The sequence below is a fragment of the Argentina anserina genome, chromosome 6 (genome assembly GCF_933775445.1).
Source record: "Argentina anserina chromosome 6, drPotAnse1.1, whole genome shotgun sequence".
NCBI classification, from domain to species: domain Eukaryota; kingdom Viridiplantae; phylum Streptophyta; class Magnoliopsida; order Rosales; family Rosaceae; genus Argentina; species Argentina anserina.
Genome location: NC_065877.1, coordinates 25,194,980 through 25,212,659, shown reverse-complemented (window position 1 = coordinate 25,212,659; position 17,680 = coordinate 25,194,980). Strand labels below are relative to the sequence as shown.

At 37.6% G+C, this 17,680-nt stretch overlaps 3 pseudogenes; all 3 read right to left on the bottom strand.

Annotated features, from left to right (window-relative positions):
* Positions 1-5,546: 5,546 nt before the first annotated feature.
* LOC126801226 (chlorophyll a-b binding protein of LHCII type 1-like) lies at positions 5,547-6,403 on the bottom strand (annotated as a pseudogene).
* An 897-nt stretch (positions 6,404-7,300) lies between these two features.
* LOC126797152 (chlorophyll a-b binding protein 40, chloroplastic-like) lies at positions 7,301-7,971 on the bottom strand (annotated as a pseudogene).
* A 1,697-nt stretch (positions 7,972-9,668) lies between these two features.
* LOC126799073 (autophagy-related protein 8C-like) lies at positions 9,669-10,034 on the bottom strand (annotated as a pseudogene).
* Positions 10,035-17,680: the final 7,646 nt, after the last annotated feature.

The following is a 17,680-nucleotide window of genomic DNA, read 5'->3' as shown; positions in this document are numbered from 1 at the left end:
TTCTTCCTTTAATCAAGTATATATCGAACATAAGGTGGTCTCCCCCTCTTCCTTTGAGGGCCACGACCTATGACACCATTTATGCCACTTTATGGTGTCAACATGCCACCATTTATGGTGGCAACGCAATGCCCAATTCCTTTTAGGTGGTGTCATGTCCTCTTCTTAGGACATTGAACCTTGCAAGCCTATTTGCAGCTAATATCTATGATCTCATCACCTTGTGCAATAGTGAGGATCAATATGAGACATAGTGGGGACAAACCACGACAATTCATGTCGTTCCACTTGAACATTCATTGTTCTTATCTTCCCCTAACGACGGGAAGACTGTCTCATCAAAGTGATATTCCACATATCTAGCAGAAAAGGAGATCGCTTGTTAAAGTTGCAATATAGCGGACTATCTAGATGCTCATCTCCAGTAAGAACATTTATTCACATTAGTTGGCTTCACCATTATGCGATGTGGCGTCGCAATTTGGCACGTAGGTTAATCTAGTTGAGCTCAAGGATTCTAGATCCGTGTCAATCCTGACGAGCTCAAGTATTTCGATCATTCGATGTTATCGATTGTAATTCATTTTACAATGATTAAGGTGATAACCAAGAACTAGTGATTAGTGAGTGATTAGTTGTTTGTGCAAAAAATTACATTACCCTAAACGGAAAGATTAGTGCGCATTACCATTTAGCAATATCAAGACTAGTACTTTAGACATGTTCCGTGAGACCAAGTGGGTTTGTAACTAGCATAAGTAACATTAGTTTTAGTAGTGAATGGTGTGATGACACGTGACCAGCGTGTCGACACATCAACCAACATCATAAATTATTGAAAGTGTCCGCAAGTTGGTTGAATTAATCCACATAATTTTTTGTTGGATTCAATTCTTGAACATAGTGACAATACATGTCCTTTGCATAAGATGATCTCAATTCAAATTTCTTTAAGAAATTGATAAGATTTGAATGATTAATTTTACATACGTAATCACAATGAATATAAGAAGCATAATATGATGTTAGTGCATATATGTGTGCATCAAACATTTCACGATTCAGCCTCAGAGGGCTATGAAATATGGGGATGAAATAATTTATTCAATTCCTCAATAAATTATATTTCTAAGATTTTTACAATTTTTTGTTTCATTTGTTTTACTTCTATTTATCCAAAATATGAGTATATGATTCTTTAAATATACATATACACATATATGTCAAAGCCCAAATATGTCAAGATCCCGATATTTATTTTCTTTTGATGTTGTGAGATTCAAGTTAGCAATTTCATATATACTTTCTAAATGGACATATAAACTTATGCAATACGCGGTTACATCCGCAATCATTAGAGATAATGCAAAGACTGTCAGTCGTAATCTCACTTATTCTTTTCACATAGAAAGTCGTTGACATAAATATTTAAAACGTATGAGGGTTTGATTGTCTCTTGTTGACCCTTGTTACATAAAGTGCCAATGAAGTATATAGGTAAGACATGAAAATGTAATATAAACCCAAATTCTTTAGAGTAATTTAATAGAATCGTAAAACGATATCTTTATCTCATAATGCATGTACATTTTGAATCCCGAAGGATTATATATTAGCGATCATTATTAATATTATTATTTATATCCACGGATATAGTACGATTATTCTTCAGTAATACTAATGTAGGGATCACATGATGCATTTCTTTACATTCAGTTATTCATGTCATACTAATATTTTGTGAAGTTACTTTACTTTATGCAGTACTTCGCAAAATCAAATATTAAAAATCGAACCCTAAAATCGAACCGCTTATATCTCGATTAATATTCGAATATTCTCAATTCATTGAGAAAAATTCATAACCTTGGTTGTATGTCAACGATTGCATCAAGGTCTTGTCCAATCCAAAGGTACTTCAATACCGAAATTTTAGGCATATATAATAGCCATTACAATTATATCTTGGAAAAAAGGTGGCAGACTATAATCGAAGTCTGAAACATTTTGAATTGATATAGATTTGTGTCGCTCTGAAAATTGAGGAGCTTTCTCCTCGTAGTTTGATATTGAATATCCCTTTTCAAATTGTCGTACTCTCATTATTCTATACTCTTTTTATAAGAGGGCATTTCATTGCTCATATCATATCCCCTATGTATTTTTCAAACGGTACATTGTTATCGATTGCCATTGATCGGTTTGTATGAACCTACATGTTCATAATATTTTCCCTTTGCTTTAGGGTTATTTCTTCATTATTATCCATAGTTCGTTTTAAATTTTTTTTTTTGTCTTGAGAGACATTTTTGTCGTTCAAGATTGTAAATATGCTTTCAAGTTATGTTCATGAAAACATGTTTTTATAATTCGATCATGGTTGAGCCTTGGTTGGCTTGTAGGGAAGGTCGGTACTCAAATTCTTTAGAGTCTAAGATATGTTGTGTTGGTTTAACCGACTATAAATAGAGTACGAGACTTATTAGTTTCGCAGGCTAAAATTCAAAAAGACTTACACGAAAATTAAACATACCAAAATACATTATGGCCACTTTGGAGCTTTATGAAGTTGCTTTATCATAGTAAAGATATACAATTTAATGAATTTCCAAGAAATACAAATCGGATTGCAAGACCAAGAATTGAAATAGTCATATTTTTCGATGTTTCATGAAAATATTTTATCACAAAAATATGTTTGTCATCTCTTTGTTTTTAAATTATAAAAATATCATGAAATGTCGTTATCATGACAATGCTCATATCATATGCTAAATAACATAATTATAAAAATTATATAAACATAGCATATGCAACAAATAGAGCATATCATTTAACATGGTTAAGTAATTTACAAAACTTAGGCAATTATCGTATTCATGATACATGTCAATGACCATGTATAAATATATAATGCTTAAAAATTTAAATCATAGCATCACGATTTAATGACATGCTAAGTATTTAAATTTTAATATTAAGCATAGCATGTAACATGGTTACATAATACACAAGGCTAAGGCAATTATTGTACTCGTGTCAAAGACCATGTATAAATATAATGCGTAAATCATAACATTACGATGCAATTACATGTTAAGCAATCAAAAATAAATTTAAATCTGCATAGCCTATAACATGTCACGATATTCAGAAACTACTTTACTCACATAACATATATAATTTCATTTATATGAATGAAATGCAATAAAACCGACAATAGTAATTTAAATCTTACTTGTCAGTTTGCCAAATAAACTTCATATTTAAGCGATTCTTGATGTCATGATTCCATGTTGCTCGTCACATGGTTATAAATAAATTACATGAAAAAACAACAATAATATTTACATGATTAGGCACTTTAATCATATGTAATGAAATTGCATTTGATTTTAATTTACCTTATTCAATAAAGATAATAAATAATATATAAAAAGTAAAGTGGATTGCACATTTACCATTTACACAGTAGTTTTTAAATTGATATCAGTAACAGTGAGTAGTAAATATGATTCACTAAGCGGTAAAAGTAATAAAATAATTACCTTTGACTGTTTACCATAAGATGTACTTTTTTTAACAACCAGAGGTAAAAACCTCTTTTTCATGGGTCGGGTCGGGTCGACGGATCCGGTTTAGGAGTCGTCGGGTCAAGGTCTGTAACCGCATATATGAGTAAAGCGTCGTCGGATTTGTAAATTTGCCAAATAACTGCCTGTAACTGTGTTTGCTTTTCACGTTTGATTGAATCATCGCATTTCTTGCATTAATCATCGTAGTGTAAGTGATACGTTACATACAAAACAATTAGAATTATATGATTAGGTCACATTTAATCATATAACGAATACTAATTTACTAATTCACCACATATAATAGTAAATAGTCAAATAGTAAATTAAATGATTAGGTCACACTTAATCATAATTTCCATTTAAATTAAGTGAATAGAAAATATGATTCAATGAGTGTAATAATTTAAATTACTTTGTCAATTATACTAGAAAGAGGTAAACATATTTCTTTATGTTCTTGGGTCGGATTCGGGGCAACCAGTGGACCAGGTCAGGTCGAGTTCATCGATCTGCAAAAACTAGATGGAGGCTAGCGGCGATGGAAGGGTGCTAACGGTGAGAACAAAGAATGAGGTGGGTGCCCATAATAGAAATATGAGTGCTTTTTTGCCTTCTTCTACAAAAATTCTTTTCGGCAGAAACTATGGTTTATAGGTTTTCATGTTATTTTCTTTGGCTAAAACTTAAATCCAAAGCAACCGTGTTGATAACGTGTTATAGGGAAAATAGAATGATATATTCATCTCATTGATAATCCCCTTTATATAGGGGTCAAGATTACAATAGAAGTAAATGGTAATTACAATGGTAATTAAGGCTATATAATGGTGATTGATCGGTTACATCAGTGGATAATAAACGTCATTAACTCATTCCTTTGTTTGCTTTAACAAAAGCACATTAATAGTGTTTTTCCTTTAACAATATCAATATATCCTGGTTCACTACTTCACTTGGTTGGAATTGGAAGCACTATGGTTAGTTTCAGGGTCCGCCGTGAGCTCGTCACTTACGTCAACGTTTGGCCAGTTCCTTAAGTTTTCACTTCCTTAGAGTCTTAGGATGCGGCATTTTACTTGACTTAAACTTCTAATTAGGCGCCAAAGAATGCATTATGTTGTCGTTTGACAGCATCGTGGTCGACAGAGATTATGATATTTTCTATAGACATGTTGATTGGTAACTTGCACAACCGTAGCTCTAAATTTGGCAAAACTGACTTATGTGATAATCAAGGCTGGTTGATTAATTAATTTCAGTCATTTAAGTGTAACCCAAGCAAAGACGGATCGTATGTGTTTTAAAGAGAAGCAGGCTAGGGCTCAAACCTCGAGAAGAGTTATAGCAATTCATAATCGTGCGCACGTACACCCTTGCTAGCATAGATGCTTCAAACACAACGTACAAGACAACAATTCATATGTATATGCATGATAAAGTACGTGGAACAATTCGAAGAAGCTGGTTCATAAGTTCATATTTTTAAAAGATATATAAAATTAAGTAATGAACTTAATTAATTGGTTTGAACAGAAGTATACATCTACTGACCATGCATGGCAACTATTTGGTTGATGGATTTGGTGTCTTCATCTTCTCGATCAAATGCATGATTACTTAATTGGGTCTAATTTCTTGATTACTTGCCTCCAAATTAATCTAGTCCTGGCTGCCGTCTTTCTATATAGAATGCAACAACAAAACAGATGAGAGAAGTAATTAGTGGTTGAAATCAAACGTCAAAGAGAGACTGAAGTTTGGTTCATGCTTGCACTGCGTACGTGATGCTTTGCACTTAATTAAGTGGCAAGAAAATTGAGTTCCTAAATTTATAAGATGAAATAGTCGCATAACTCACATTCAGATTGTTCCTCCCAGAAGAAACTTTCCATATTTTTGACGTATACATTTCCGTACGAGTTTCATCAATAAATGTACATCAGCAGAAATCCCAGATTACAAAACGATTGCTCGCCATATATTGTAAAATAATCCTAATATCAAATTTCACTTTCCGGGAAAGAAATTGGTGGCGAACGACCATGCATTGTTGTTTACAGGGTCGGCTAAGTGGTCGGCCAAATTTTCTATCGGTCCCTTTCCGGTAACAATGGCTTGTACGAAGAACCCGAACATAGAAAACATGGCTAATCTCCCATTCTTGAGCTCCTTCACCTTAAGCCCAGCAAACGCCTCTGGGTCTTCTGCAAGACCTAATGGATCGAAACTGCCACCTGGGTATAGGCGGGTCTACCACCTCACCGAGAGGTTCTCCGGCACTTCTGTAGCCTTCCACTGCACCCATCAAGATAACTTGTGTTGCCCAAATTGCCAAAATGCTCTGAGTATGAACTAAGCTTGGGTTTCCCAAGTAATCTAATCCACTCTCTCACTGAATATCTGAGCTCCGGCCTTGAACCAAACAGCTTCTCCGAACTTGACTCCATTACGAGATAGGAGTTCCGGGAAGACACAACCTAGGGCACCGAGCACGGCCCATCTTGAGTGGATGTCTTCAAGCTCACGGTTCTTGGCAAAAGTCTCGGGATCGGCTGAGAGGCCAGCGGTGTCCCAACCATAGTCACCAGGGAATTCTCCGGTGAGGTAAGATGGTGCCTCTCGGCCTCACCAGAGAATGGGCCTAAGTACTTGACACGGTCGGGTCCGTACCACATGCTGCCAGATGAGACAGACTTCGACTTAGATGCGGTTTTGCGCATAGTGACTCGGCCTTCACCAATTAGGTTAGACGATGAGGGATTGATTTTCACGGCTTGGCCAGCTAGAGAAGGGGAGGAGAGAGCCATCGTAGTTGATGAAGCCATTTGAAAAGAAAAGGATATGTAAGTTTGAGATGGCTGAGTACTGATTGTTTATGTTTGAGTAGAAACGTTGGAGGGTATTTATAGGTTTGGTGCAAGATTGAGGTACGTAGTCCTTATCTTACTGCTGCTATCTTCATCTCTTTTCTTATCGGTGATGTGAAATCTGGAGATTTTCATGATATGAAGCATATCTATATTGGTCCAAGTTTCCAGTTGGCTTGATAAGTTGATATACACCATGGAGTGAAATTGATTTTTGGATTGTTTCTGAAAGCATATGTAGCCAACAGAATTTGCCGACCGTTAGTTAGGTATCCCTCGCGTTATGATTGTTCAGTTATGTGAGCTGGTCTGCCATCACTCGGTGGATATTGGATTTTTGGATATCTATCTCATGATCATGACTCATGAGTGGCCAATGCAATCTATCTATTTGATAGTGGATGAGATCGAAGATTACTTAACTAAATGTAAATATATTGTACCACATTGAAAAACAGAACTCCTCTTAATTTGATGGAACCTAACGAGAAAGCTATCACATGCCCAGAAGCCCCAGATGATGAAGCTAAATTCTTGTTTAAGCCTACTTGTATGGTTATAACTTATACGTTAGTTCATGGAAGATTGGACGTTGTTGTTTAACTACAGTAATACATCTATGTATAGAATCAATCGGTCGCCCAACCCACGGCTAGCTAAACGTCTAAACCTTCAACTTCACTTAATCAGATCCATTCTAATTAGGTTTGTAAATAATAAATGATAACTTGATTCAAAATTTAAACATTTTTTTCGTGATAGTTTTGTGAGGGTTTCCATTTTTGACAGATTTTTACAGCTTGATTGATCGGAGTAGCTCAATATTCCTGCATGTGGTTTTACCCCTCCAAATTGTTACTCCTTTAATTTTCCAGTTACTAGGACTAGCTTAACCTCAGCAAAAGCTTCTGGATCTTCTGCAAGGCCTAATGGATAATGGATCGAAACTGCCACCTGGGTACAATGGGTCGACCACCTCACCGAGATGCCCAAATTGCCCATCAAGATAACGTGTGTTGCCCAAATTGCTAAAATGCTCTGTTCATGGACTAAGCTTGGGTTTCCCAAGAAATCAAGTCCGCCCTCACTGAATATCTGCGCTCCGGCCTTGAACCAGACGGCTTCTCCAAACTTGACTCCATTACGAGATAGGAGTTTCGGGAAGACATAGCCTATAGGGCACTGAGCACGGCCCATCTTGAGTGGATGACTTGAAGCTCACGGTTCTTGGCAAAAGTCTCGGGATCGGCTGAGAGGCCAGCGGTGCCCTACTCCCAACCGTAGTCACCGGGGAATTCTCCGGTTAGGTAAGACAGTGCCTCACCAGAGAACGGGCCCAAGTACTTGACACGGTCAGGTCCGTACCACATGCTACCGGAAGAGACAGTCTTGGACTTGGATGCGGTTTTGCGCATTGTGATTCGGCCTTCACCAATTAGGTTAGATGAAGAGGAGTAGAGCTTGACAGCTTGGCCAGCTAGAGAACGGGAGGAGAGGGCCATTGTTGAAGAAGCCATTAATGAAGAAGAAATGAAAAGGCTAGTTTCTTGGACAAATCGGGAAGGCCGAGTATATACAGTACGGATTGATCTGTAGCGGGCAGTCCTTATCTTTCTGATATCTTCATCTCGTTTCTCATTGATGAAATGAAACTCGAAGATTTGTATGTTGGTGTCCTCCACTTGTTGTGTTGGAAGACAATAGAAAGAAAATCGAAATTAGCTTGGACTGGCTTGATATGCTTGAATGCTTGATAAGTTGCTAACTTCAGATTTTGTAGGATAATATTGCAACAATATGAATAAATACAAGGAAATACAAACAAACGAACTTCACCAGAAATTCACCGTTCTTAATTAACATAAATTTAGATTATGCAGTGCAGACGTCTAACAAGATCTATACTTGGTGTGATTGATGCACGTATCTACTCTCATCTTGTCAAGTGATTCACTGATGATGTAGCAGAACTAATCCATTGGAATCCACCAACGGCAACCTTGAATTTACAAAATTAGAATTTTTCGAATATGTGAGAAGTTATGGAATTCACCAAAATAATTGAGAAAACTCAAAGGTTTATTGATATAAAATTTATGTCAATACAAAGAAAGATGATGCATATACATGCATCAATAACCTAAACAAAATCAAAATCAAAATCTAATATTGAAACCTAAAGAATCCAAATTGAAAAAGGAACAAAGAAACCTAAATAATAGTGTATAAAACTAGCCTAAAATACTAAAAACCGAATCTAAACAGTGAAACGTCTTTATTTGGCTTAAATTTGATAGGGCTCACTAAAGTGAGTCTTATAGATCTCGTCGTTCTCATTCTAGAAAGGTATTATGCGTCTCAAACGGACATTCTGACCAAAATCTATTGAAATCTGATTCACAAATTAAAATCTGCAATTTCGTACGAGCAACCCGAAAAATCAAAGAGATCATCTTCTTAAATATTCCAACAACTAGTTGCCTTAGAAAGTGCGAATTACTTATCTTCAAATCATTCTTCTTGATTGTTCGCAGCTTACTTGCCTTTATATTTTCCTGATTTAATTTACCTTATTCTTATCTTGCATCAACTGACATTAATTTCAAGTTAAATTTATGTTTTGCATCATAATTTGAGACTAAAAAAATCATCATGCAGGATCCATGAATCTGGAATTTCATATATGTGAAGTTCCCATTTGTCAACAATATCTCGTAGTCTAGGTTTTGATGTGGATAATGCTAATTAATCATTCATATCCCCCTTACGTATATGGTATACCGATATGGTACATGATCAAGCAAAAAAAAACTTATTGCATTGTAAATTTCCGGTCTTTCTATATTCGAGATCCGAAGTTAGTATTTGACAAAACTAATTGAGTTTTAGTACGTGTATTAAACTCATATTGGCCGTTACGTGCATTACACGTTGTTCATGTTTGGGCCCAATACTTTTTTTGTTAATGGGCCCAATACTGGTTAGCTTTTGCATGCAAGCCCAAATGTACCCAAGATTAGCTTCTCAAAATCTCAGACGAACTACAACTCTACAAGCTAATGATATATTGATATTGGCAACAAAAGCAACAACCATGCTCTGAAATCCCTTGGAGATGTCATAAAAATAAAATACTACACCAACGAGATCAATCTCAGCAGTCTCAAATACCATAAATTTTTAAATTGTTTTTTAAAGTTCCATTCACATTCGCTCTTTCTTCTCAAAGAGATCCAAAAGCGCATTCTCCACTGTAGGTCATGTAAAGGAATCCATCATCATCCTTGTTTCGTTCATAGATTGCAGACATCAAGGCAGCAGAGGGAGGTAAAACGTTGTTGACAAATATGAATATAGCCTTGTCTGCACTGAATTTGATATTCTGGCGAACAACATACACAAATTGTCCAAGAGTAAAATCAGCAGGACAAAGGAATTTATGCTTGTCAATTTCAGGCATGTCACTCTTCATGGCCTTCTCCACAATCACAGGTACTCTATCCGGATACTTCTTCTTGATTCGCAAAGCTTCTGCCTGCCTCACATCAAGCGCATGTTCTTTCTTAAACAAATATGCTTACTTGCCCATGGCTAAACCTTCACAACGCTCTGCCTCCAAATTGACACGAAAAGTGAGAGAGAAAACGATTGGGATTTTGGGGAAAAATTGTAACAAACAAGAAGAGAGTTGGGTGTTTATATAGTATTCAAGTTACATGTACAGTATTAGGGTACGTAAAGGAAGCCTCTCTTCGCTAGGGTTCGTTTCCCACTCCCGCACGAAATCAAAGATTTGCAAACCTTGTCAACAACCATGCTCATCGATCAGGAATTCAGAGATTCCTTTTGATAGGCGGAAGCAACGGAGTAGCTCTCCCGCACAGATTCTATCCTAATTCGACTAGGATTTTCTTTTCGTATCTGTTTTATACTAGCTAGAATCACAAGGAACCTTAAAATGATGTGATTTGATTGAGACTAAATCCAAGGTTTTAAAAGGTTAACGCGTAGCCATGAGTTTTCGAGAGAGCGAGGCATAAGGCTTGCATATAATTATTTTTTACATACTTATTTTATTACACTCAAAATAGGGATGACTCAACTACCCATATAGGTTGTCATCTTCTTATCACATATTATTGGATACGAATCTCAGAGTAAATACTGCTTATGATATTAAGAAATTACTGCCTAAATTATGGAAAATTCTAACATGCAGTACTGCTTCTATGTGTGTAACGCCTTAACAACAACAACAACATGGGCGCCTCTGAGTCTAGGCATCTAGACTCAGGCTTTTGGCCAACGGCTCGCACATTTTGAGCCTTATGACGTTCATCCGGTGCGTTTTTAATACCTTAACTAAATCTCTATGAGCCCCTCAAGATTATCGAAAGGCATGGGGTTAATCAAGTGATGATTTTGACTGAAAAACTAATTAGTGGAAGACAATACTTAATTAATACTATCCGAATTGAGAGAAAAAAGACGGAGTGATCATATTAGATATAGAGTAGTAAATTTAAAATATATCGATATACAGTCATATATTAATGAACATGGCTCTTCTAGTGAGGGATCTTTTTTTTAAACATAGTTCATTCACTAACTTTTCGATTACATTTTCACATCTCCACCGTTCAACTTTTAAAGTCTAATGTGAGATCACATATGTAAAATTTCAGTCAAAATGGAAGTGTTTAAGACATTCAAAATTGGAAATTAAACTTATAAACATGAACGGTTCAAGTTTGACAGATTTGGTGCGATCATTGCTTTCACCAAGTTTGATACATTAATGATCACCATTTTGGCTGAAATTTTACATAATTGATTATACATTAGACTCTAAAAGTTGAATGCTAGAGATATGAAAATATAATCGAAAAATTTGTAAATGAGCTATTATTATTATTATTATTATTTTATTATTATTATTTTAAAAAGGGATTCCTCGTTGAAAGGAGGTTGTACTAATGAAAATACTATTTTCCAAAATGAGATGTTAGCTGCTATTCAATCATAAAAGGAATGTTTTTCTAGCTAGGTCGTATCACTCATATAGTCATATGTACTAAAGTTAAAAAATAAAGTAAAATACTATTTCCGTATAAATAGAAGACCGCGACTTTTGCAGACCTAAAGCTACAAGTAATGTCACTGAAAGAAGAATCAAGTTCCACAAAAAATAAAGAGCTGCTTGCCTTGCCAAGCTAGAGGAGAATGTGGACTAAGAACTAGTGTTGAACTCTAAGGAATTTGGTTTTTGTATTCATTTGAATTTTGGTTTTCTACAGGGAAGCAGATACAGAAGAAATCAAATCCCCAACATCTCGATGACAAAACCATGTGAAGCTCTGTTTTGTTCTTTTGTTCCAGGGGATGTGTGATCGGTTTAGTATGGCACTGGCTTTTGTTCAATTTATACTGTGGTATTTTGTTTGTTCACCGATCATGTTAGCATCATTTATCGAGCAATATATGAATATGGTTTAATGATTGAACAAACCAAAAGCCACCTTATGCGATCAGGCTCAACTTGAGGAATTTTTTCTTGTTGAACATAGTAATTATATTGACCAAAAGAAACATGGTAACTAAAGGTAACATTGCGGTTACAGTTTGTACAATATTTTTCCCGCAAGACGATGGTTTAATTTCTCGTCTAGCTAATGGAGTGAGGAAGAAATTAATGGGTAGGTGAATCAAGTAAAAGAGCTAAGCGAACTATTCATGGACCAAACACATAGACACGATCCAAGTGTTGTGGGGACTTGGGCAGACAATTCACTATATCAAAATGCAAAGAGCCCTTAGCATATTCTGTACCACGAAGCCAGTCTGGATGATTGATTGCTTATCACAAAGAACGGAATTCATTTCCCAGGATTGTTGAGAATCCCTTTATCATATGAGAGATAATTACAGAATAAACGACTAGATTATTGTGAAATGTGTTGTTATAAGCGCCTTTAGATCTTGATAGTTATTTGCGATATAAGCAAAGAAGAGTAAACAGAAACACACCAAAGTTATAGTGGTTCAGCTGAAGCCTACCTCCACTGTGATCTCTCTTGAGAGATTTACTAGTACTGAAGAATTTAGGTACAAGTACTTATTGCAGACCTTAACCCCTCCCTGTCTAGCTCCTATCTCTCTATCACCCTTAGCTCTCTCTTTAGGATTTCTGTCTCTGTCTCTAAAAACCTTCCTGCAGCCCTATTTATATCAATAGGGGCTGCTTAATACAATATGGACTAGGATTACTAAACCTAACACAAATCCTAATAGAATATTGGAAGATATACTCTCTTAAAACATATAGAAAAGCTGTGCTAACTTATTTCCTTTCTAAACCTGGATTTGATTACTGAATCCTAACTCCAACATGCATCAACGAGCCAAAAAAACACAACAATCTCCACCTTGGTGAGTTGATACCAAATGATTGTTGCAACCTTCAGGATGTCTTGTATCTCTTGAAGTAACCCTGAACAAACCTCCAAGATCATTCACCTTGGCAATACTCCTCTTGCCTCATCACACCTCAAGTGAGGAGGTGCTCCACCACAACTCAGCATGTTGTGACACTAAGCAAGTTCAAGCAGTGCTTGAACTTCTCCACAGAAACTGGTTTGGTTAGACAATCTGCTGCATTGTCATTTGTGTGAACTTTCTCCACAATAATATATCCAGCTTCTATCCAATCTCTGATCCGGTGATAGCGAACATCAATGTGCTTTGTCCTTGCATGAAACACTTGATTCTTCGCCAAATGTATGGCACTTTGGCTGTCACACTTCACTACCACACCTTCCTGGTGAATACCAAACTGTCCTGCCAGTCCATTCAACCAAATAGCTTCCTTAGAAGCTTCTGTCAACGCCATATACTCTGCCTCAGTAGTAGATAGAGCTGTAACCTCTTGAAGATTTGCTTTCCAGCTCACAGGCCCTCCACCACAAGTGAAAACATAACCTGTTGTAGACCTTCTTCTATCTAAGTCTCCTGCAAAATCAGAGTCAACAAAACCAGCCACACAAGCTTCTTCTTGTTTTCTTTCAAACTTGATTCCAAACTGCCTAGTTCTCTTTAAGTACCTCAGAATCCACTTCACTACTTCCCAATGACGCTTTCCCGGATTTGACATATACTTAGAGACAACACTCAATGCTTGAGCTAAATCTGGTCTTGTGCATATCATTGCATACATGAGACACCCTACTGCATTAGCATATGGAACATTCTTCATCGCATCAATCTCCTTTTGATTTGATGGCTTATGCTCTGCACTCAGCCGAAAGTGTGCAGCTAATGGGGTAGAAACAACCTTAGCTTCATCCATGTTGAACCGTTCAAGTACCTTCATAATGTACTTCTCTTGTGATAGCCATATTTCACTTGTGTTTCTATCCCTTCTTATTTCAATTCCAAGGATCTTCTGTGCAGCTCCTAGATCCTTCATGTCGAATTCAGCCCCCAACTTTTCCTTAAGTTTCTGAATTTTCAACATATCTTTGCATGCAATCAGCATGTCATCTACATACAGAAGTAGTAGAATTACCTCCCCATCTTCGAATACATGGTAGTAAACGCAGCAGTCATATTGACACCTTGTGTAGCCTATCTTCAGCATGTATGTGTCGAAACGCTTGTACCACTGCCTTGGCGATTGCTTGAGTCCATATAGAGACTTCTTTAGTCGACAAACCAGATTCTCTTTCCCTGTTTCGACAAAACCCTCCGGCTGCGACATGTAAATGTCTTCTTCGAGGTCCCCATGAAGAAACGCAGTTTTAACATTCATCTGCTCAATCTCCATATCATACTGAGCTGCTATAGACAACAACAACCGTATTGAAGTATGTTTGACCACCGGAGAGAAAATCTCGTCATAGTCCACTCCCTCTTTCTGCGAATACCCTTTTGCCACCAGACGTGCTTTGTACTTTATGGCATTATCATCATGTATTCCTTCTTTCTTCCTAAACACCCACTTGCAGCCAACAAGTTTTCTTTCTTTGGGTTTAGGAACCAGCTCCCACACGGAATTCTTATGCAGAGATTCCATCTCTTCTGCCATAGCACCAATCCAACCTTCCCTTTCTTCGCTTTCTATAGCTTCTTGATAAGTAGTTGGATCACCTTGACTTATGGTCAGAGCATGACTCACATCTTCTTCAGTTTCAAATCCATACCGTTGTACCTTCTTTAAATTCCTCTTTGGTTTGTCAAGTGCTATGACTCGCCTCATTGGCTCAGGTTCTTGTGGGATGGGAGGATTTTGACCCCTACGTGGGGACTGCTCCACCTGAGCCCTAACTGGTGACTGTTGTTGCTGCTCTGGTTCCTCAATGGCTACTTGATCATTCCCTACTTGCTCCACCTGAGCTTGAGAATCTTCAACTGATCGTTTAGCTAATGATATCTCGATTGCTTCTTCATCTTTTTCAGCAACAGTCATCTTCTCCTCCTTACTATTAGCTTCTATATTTAACGGCATAGTCTTCTCATCAAAAACAACGTCCCTGCTGAGCACTCTTTTCTCATTGATTATATCCCACAACTTATAACCTTTTACTCCTCTCTGAAAACCAATAAACACACATTCAAGTGACTTTGGTTCCAGCTTGGTTCTTTCATCCTTGGGAATATGCGCAAAGGCGCTGCATCCAAACACTCTTAAGTTGGAATAATCAACTGGTTTTCCAGACCATACCTCCTCTGCACACTTGAAGTTAATAGCCTTTGAAGGTGATCGATTAATCAAGTAACAAGCATGATTAAGCGATTCTGCCCAAAACTCTTCAGGTAACCCTGCATGAAGCCTCATGCTTCTTTCTCTCTCCAAGAGAGTTCTGTTCATCCTCTCTGCAACACCGTTTTGCTGGGGAGTTTTCTTAACAGTAAAGTGTCTTGTAATGCCTTCATCCTTGCAGAATTGTAAGAACTGATTACTTATATATTCACCTCCATTGTCACTTCTCAACACTTTGATTTTCCTGCCCGTTTGGTTCTCGATTTCAGCCTTCCACTCCTTGAACTTTGGAAAGACCTCATCTTTTGACTTCATAAAGTAAACCCAAACCTTCCTTGAAAAATCATCTATGAAAGAGACAAAGTATCTGGCCTTACCCAACGATTTTGTTGATGCAGGCCCCCAAACATCTGTGTGAATATAGTCTAATACTCCTTTGGATTTGTTCTCACTGCTGCTCACTTTGAATGATACCTTGGTCTGCTTACCGAGTGTGCAATACTTGCAGAAGTCAAGGCTGCAACTCGTTATGCCTTCTAGCTTATCTTGCTTATGTAATTCTTGCAGCCCCCTTTGACTCATGTGCCCTAGCCGTCTATGCCAGAGCTCAGTCTTGTCTTCTTCCGTACAAACTGATGCTCCACCTAGTATTGTAGAACCTGTGAGTTTATACATATTATCAGGCTGCAACACACCTTTCATGTAGACCAACTGACCTTTTCCGACTTTGAGCACTCCATTGTTACCTTTATGCCACAATCCTTCCCTATCCAAAAGACTTAGAGAAATCAGATTTCTGCTCAAATGTGGAATGTGTCTGACCTTTCCCAATGTTCTGACAATGCCATCATACATTGAGATCTTTACTGTGCCGATTCCCATGATTCTACTTGGTGAATCATTCCCCATCAAAACTGATCCGGTGTCCCTCTCTTCATATGTGTCAAACCAATCTCTGTGTGCACACATGTGAAATGTGCAGGCTGTGTCCAAGGTCCAATGTCTAGGCGCGCCGGAGATGGCTGAAATTGCAAGGAGTTCTCCATCATCGCTATCATTCCCAATAACGACATTGGCTGACTGGGAGCTTCCTCTAAGCATCTGCGCCTTCTTCTCCTTCCATTGTTTGTAATTTCTTTTCCAGTGGTCGGGTGAACCACATACGAAGCAACCATCCTTCTTCTTTTCTTTACCTTTTCCCTTGGATTTAGACCTGCCCTTGTCTTCAAATCCACCACCTTTACTCTTAGACCTTCCTCTCTCCTTCCCTCTGACACTCAGTCCTCGTGCTTGGGAATTATCTTCTTCCCTCTGCATCCTGACATATTGTTCCAGGTTCTCACACACTCCTGCAAGTGTGATGGTCTCTTTGTTGAATATCATGGTGGTCTTGAAGTGTTTGAATGATGATGGCAAAGACTGTAGTAACATCATAGCCGAGTCCTCATCTCCCATCTTTGCCCCAACCTTCTCCAAGTTAATTATGCAGTTCTGAAACTTAGATATATGATCAGTAAGATCATCCCCTTCCTCCATCTTGAGGCCAAAAAGTTGTTCCTTCAAAAGTAGCTTGTTGCTGATGGTTGTACCCATATAAACGCTTTGCAGCTTGTCCCATGCCTGCTTTGCAGTCAGCTCCTCTCCGATCTGAAGCACAACATTATCAGCAAGATGCAACTCAATGCAACTCTTTGCTATCTTACACTTTTCTGCCCAATCTGCATCAGACATTGATGTAGGCTTTGATGCTTCAAGAGCTACATCAACCTTATGCTGGATCAGAACGTTCCTCATCTTCCTCTGCCAAAGCGTGAAGTTTTCCTTGCCATTGAATAGCTTTATGGACGCTCTCACCTCTCCTGCCTCAGCCATTCCTTTGCCAATCGACATCGCAAAATAAACCAACTCTGATACCACGTGTTGTTATAAGCGCCTTTATATCTTGATAGTTATTTGCGATATAAGCAAAGAAGAGTAAACAGAAACACACCAAAGTTATAGTGGTTCAGCTGAAGCCTACCTCCACTGTGATCTCTCTTGAGAGATTTACTAGTACTGAAGAATTTAGGTACAAGTACTTATTGCAGACCTTAACCCCTCCCTGTCTAGCTCCTATCTCTCTATCACCCTTAGCTCTCTCTTTAGGATTTCTGTCTCTGTCTCTAAAAACCTCCCTGCAGCCCTATTTATATCAATAGGGGCTGCTTAATACAATATGGACTAGGATTACTAAACCTAACACAAATCCTAATAGAATATTGGAAGATATACTCTCCTAAAACATATAGAAAAGCTGTGCTAACTTATTTCCTTTCTAAACCTGGATTTGATTACTGAATCCTAACTCCAACATGCATCAACGAGCCAAAAAAACACAACAAAATGTGGATTATCTTATGTCATATAATTAGGCATTTAGATACGCCAACCAAATCCACATGCACCTCGCATCATGGAGGGTCCTAGTATTTGTCTTA